Raw genomic sequence first — 5,061 nt, 5'->3', positions numbered from 1 at the left:
ATCCTGACTTAAGAGTCCAACTTGAGCAACTTAGTGTTTTAAGCCAACCTGCCTCAAAATAAAAGAAGGGGTGAGGGTGTGGCTCACTGTGAAAGCCCTGGGTTTGATCCCCAGTACAGGAAAAAATAAAAAGGACCAACTGGGCTGAAGCAGCAAGCTTTCTGTCGCACAAGATCCTCCACCTCAGCCTCCTGGGACACTTCCCACAAAGGCTTCCAATGTAAATGCTAGGTCTCTTGTCCCACGTGAGACTTCACCCTGTCTTCTTTTCTAGTCACTGTCCAGTGCTCAAGTTATCCCCCAAGCACTTGCTATTCTTTCATCTCACCTCTGTTCCCCAATGGCCCCACCGGTGCCTTTCTTGTGACAGACAAGTCTCCTTCCCTTTTGTCATCTGCAGCTGGCCTTCATAGTCCTGGCTTTCCTGGGAGTCCAAGTCTCCCATGGGACTTGGGAGAAGGAGGCTCAGGTCCCCTCCCAGGTTTGGAGGCTCTCCTAGGTTGACCTTTCAGAGTTTTGACCAGTTCTCCTGGAGTAAGACTCTTTTCCACTGAAGCCCACACCGTCTGTCTCTTCCACCTCCTCTTCCTCTTCACTGTTGTTATTTTCTAATGGTCAAATGATGATTGGCTGGAATCTAACCAACCAGCAGCTTGTCCACTTTCATTGAGAAAGTTAGCATCTGGCTTATCTTTTCTCTCTTAACACCATGTCAGTCCACAGTGCTTCTGTCCAGGTTCAGAATGCACACAGGGGCCAGGGATACAGCTCAGCGATACAAATGCCTGCCTGGCAAGTGCAAGGTCCTGAGTTCGATTTCCAGTACTCCCGCCCCCACAAAAATCTACAGAATGCAGGCATTGTCAACCCTGAACAGGACTGCAGTCTACAGCCCTTAGGCTCAGTGTCCTGTTCGATCCTCTGACCCAAGTCCCCACCCAATAATTTTTTTTTTTTTCAGTACAGAAGATTGAACTTGGGACCTTGTGCTTGCTAGGCAGGCACTTATGCCACTGAGCCATATCCCTGGCCCCCAACCCAGGATTTTTAATAAGTTTGTCTGAAATTGCACCTGACCAGTGAGTACATAAAACCCAAGGATGCCTGGTCAGGAGAACACAGTTCATAAAACACAGAGTTCTCATGTGGCAGCAAGGAATAATCATGTAGAAGTACACGTTACAATATGGACAGACCTTTAATACACAAAAATAAGTTTAAAAATCTATACTAAAAATACACTGAGGAGGGGCCGGGGAGATGGCTTAGTAGAATAGAGCTTGCCCAGCAAGAGCAAGGGCCTGAGTTCAATCCCCAGTTCCAAAAAAAGGAAGAAAAAGAAAAAGAAAATACTGATGATAGCTATATCTGTAACCCCAGAGCTCTGGGAGGCTGAGGCAGGTGAATGAAAAGTTGAAGCCCAACCTGGGAAACTTAGTGACTTAGAACCTGTTTCAAAGTAAAAATTAAAAAAAAGTCGGGATGTAGTTCAGGTTTAGGCTCTGGGTATAATCCCGAGTACAAAAAATGAAAGCAAGCAAGCAAGCAAGCAAAGCAAAACTATATCTGAATAGTGGGTCTTGAAATGACTTTCTTAAAAAAAAATCATATAGGGCTAGGGAGATAGCTCAGTGGTTTAAGTGCGTGCCTGGCAAGCACAAGAACCTGGGTTCGATCCCCAGTACTGCATGCTATACCAGTCACCAAAACCGGGCAGAGTGGCACATGCCTGTAATCCCAGTGCTAAGGAGGCTGAGACAGGAAGATCTCTATGAGTCTGAGCTATGTAGTGAGACCTTGGGTCAAATAAAATAAATAAATACCTACGTATACACAGAAAACAGTATTATGTATATCATTGTCCCTTGGTTCCCACACTGGCTCCAAAACTTTTGCAGATTCTAAAATGTATGGATGCTCATCTCTTACATAAAATTGCATTGCTGTATTTGCATAATTCAACATCTAGCACACACATAACACCTAGTACAATATATATGCTGTGTAGATAGTTTTTGTATTTTAGGGAAGGGTCTACAGGGTGTTCAGGGTCTCACTACTAGATCAGATTCATAGTGATCCGCCTGTTTACAGCCCCCCAAGACCTGGGATTACAGGCATGCACCACCATGCCCAGTGTCAATTGCCATCTCAGTGGGCCCCAGGGGCAGGGCCGGCACAACAGACCCAGGGGATGGAACCCCTGGTCCCTGCACTTACTTGCATGCGCTTTAATCCTCTGAGCTATTAGCCAGCCCCTAATATGGTTTTTTAAAAGATATTTGTGATCCACAGTTGGTTGAATCAGAAATGTGCACCCAAGGATATGGAGGGCTGGCTGTACGTCAAGGCCATCTGTGTATTTAAAGTCACCCACAAAACACATCTGATGAGATGCTTCTAGGAATGGGGTAGACAAAGGAGAGAAACTAAACAGATCCTGAGCTATGGTCTCAGGAATGTAATCCTTTTTTTTGTTTTGTTCTTTTGGGACAGGGTCTCACTATGTACTTCAGGCTAGCTTTAAACTTACCATGTAGCCCAGGGTGGCCTTGAACTCACAGCATTCCTCTTGTCTCAGCCTCCTAAGCACTACGATTATAAGCATGCATCACCATGCCCACACATAACTCATCACTGTTACATAATTCATTTCTGCACCTGACTTAAAAAAAAAATTCCTTCCAATCTGGCCACTATATTCAGTTGCTCAAAACTTTCCTGTTTTTCTTTCCCTTTAGAATAAAACTGTAAAACAGTTAATGTAGGGGCTGAGAGATGGCTCAGTAGAATAAACACTTGCCTGGCATGCGCAAGGGCCTGAGTTCAATCCCCGGTTCCCCCCCACCCCCCCCAAAAAAAAAGTTAATGTAGTCAACAAGCCCTACAGGGCCTGAGTCGCATCTGCATTGGCTATATTCATTCAACTTGCTTCCAAGAGCACCAACCTGCCAGAGACCCGTCCTATGCCAACAGCTTGCCAGGTAAATGCTTTTCCACCTACTCTTTGCCTGGCAAATTACACATCCTTCAGTCCTTCAAGGAAGTCTTCCCTGACTCCCGGTGTAAACCAGGTCATCTCTTCAGGTTGTTCCTCACACCCATACTTTCCTTTCAAAGCCATGATGCCTGTTATAGTCCCGTGGTCACTGGTGTGATGGGAAGATTAGTATTGAGTCCTTCCAATGGAGCATTCACTCCATGAGAAAAAGGCTAGATGATGTCAGCTATATCAAGTGATCACCTGCTTAGCCTAGTGCCAGTCACCTAATAAATATCTGTTGATAAATGAATGAATGGCATCATCAGACACTGAAAATTCTGGCCACTTCTCTGGGTTCTTCCATGTCTGAAACCTTTTTCCATTGAGGATTTACTGAATGGGCACTAAGTGCTGCCAAGCACTATGCTCAGTGCTGCAGACCCCAAGTTAAATAGGACGAAGTTTATCAGCTCCATCTCCAAGGCTGGCCAGACATTTTCCTGTTCCCTTCCTCCTTTCCCCTCCTGTTTCTACTCTTGAACCCCAGCAAGCTCTTCAGGTTGTCCAGTTACTCCAAGTCTGTCATCTCCTCTCCCTGATTCATCCAACCTAGAGCCATGCACCGTGTCCCTGGTGTTCCCTAACTTTAAGCCTCTCACCTCCTTGGCCTGTGATGACACCCACAGGCCATACTCTGGGCCTTTTTGACATCAACTTGTTCATCCTGTATCCAGACCACTAAGTGCAGCTTGAGAAAACAAAACAATAAACTCCCTCAGTGCCACAGAGTTGAGATCTTTTAAATGGCAAGGTATAAAGAGATCTTGGGTCCTTGGGTGGGCACACAGTACACACCTGTAATCTCAGTACTCTGGGAGGCTGAGGCAGAAAGGTTGAGAGTTTGAGTCTAGCTTGGACAGTTTAGTGACTAAGTGAGATCCTGTCTCAAAATTTAAAGTAAAGGTTGGGGATATAACTCACTACAAAGGTTCTGGATTTAAAGTACCCTCACTGGGCATGGGGCGCACCCCTCTAATTGCAGTATTCAGGAGGCTGAGACAGGAGGATTGTTGCAAATTTCAGACCAGCCTGGGCTACAAAGTGAGCTCAAGACCAGCCTGGCCTAAATAGCATAGCGAGACCCGGTCTTATTTATTTATTTATTTTGGCGGAACTGGGGATTGAACTCAGGCCCTTGCACTTGCCAGGGAAGCACTAATTCCAGCAAGACCCTGCCTTAAAAAGATAAAATAACAGTAATAATAATAATAATAATAAAATACTCAGTAATGCAAAATAACCAATTAATTAAAAATAATAAAATAAGCCAGGTGTGGGGCACACACCTATAAGCCTACTGCTTGAAAGGGAAGGCTGAAACAGGAGGATAGTTCGGAGTCTGAGGCTAGCTTGGACTGCATAGTGAGTTCAAGGCCATCTTGGAATACACATTGAGACCCTGTTAAAAGAAAGAAAAGATAGATAGAAAGAAAGAAAGAAAGAAAGAAAGAAAGAAAGAAAGAAAGAAAGAGGCAGGTGGGCTGGGGATATGGCTCAGTGTAAATATCCTGGTTCAGTCCCTAGTGTCATAAATAAATAAGTGGCTGAGGATGTACCCAGATTGAATCCCCAGTATGAAAGAAAAAATGCCATTAAGAGTCTGCAGCAAAGTTCATACCCAATAACGAAGTATTATTTAAAAATTCCTATTAACATCAGAAAGTAAGGATACCTACTTCCAATAAGAAATGAAAAGGACATAAAAGGCCTGAGGACCGGGGGGGAACCTGAGGTGGTGGCTCACACCTGTAGTCCTAGCACTTGGGAGGCAGAGGCAGGAGGATTGCAAGTGTGACCCCAGCCTGGGCAACTGAGCAAGATCCTGTCTCAAAAAAGGGCTGGGGATGTAGCTCAGTGTGAAAATCAGAAGTTCAATCTCCAGTAACACACACACACACACACACACACACACACACACACACCAAAAAAGTAAACAAATGAATGAATAAGGATTAGAAAAGATAACACACATCTTCTCTGTGCAGTTGATGTGACTGCTTAGAAATGGCGGGGGGGGG

At 44.9% G+C, this 5,061-nt stretch overlaps 1 protein-coding gene across 1 annotated transcript in view; it reads right to left on the bottom strand.

Annotated features, from left to right (window-relative positions):
- Positions 1–5,061, bottom strand: part of Tfr2 (transferrin receptor 2) — a 17,694-nt gene that overhangs the window by 9,929 nt on the left and 2,704 nt on the right. The gene's annotated exons all lie outside the window — the stretch shown is intronic.

This window comes from Octodon degus, unplaced genomic scaffold, assembly GCF_000260255.1.
Source record: "Octodon degus isolate 3935 unplaced genomic scaffold, OctDeg1.0 scaffold00035, whole genome shotgun sequence".
NCBI classification, from domain to species: domain Eukaryota; kingdom Metazoa; phylum Chordata; class Mammalia; order Rodentia; family Octodontidae; genus Octodon; species Octodon degus.
Note: the sequence above shows the minus strand (reverse complement) of the source record. Positions and strands in the feature narration are given on the sequence as shown.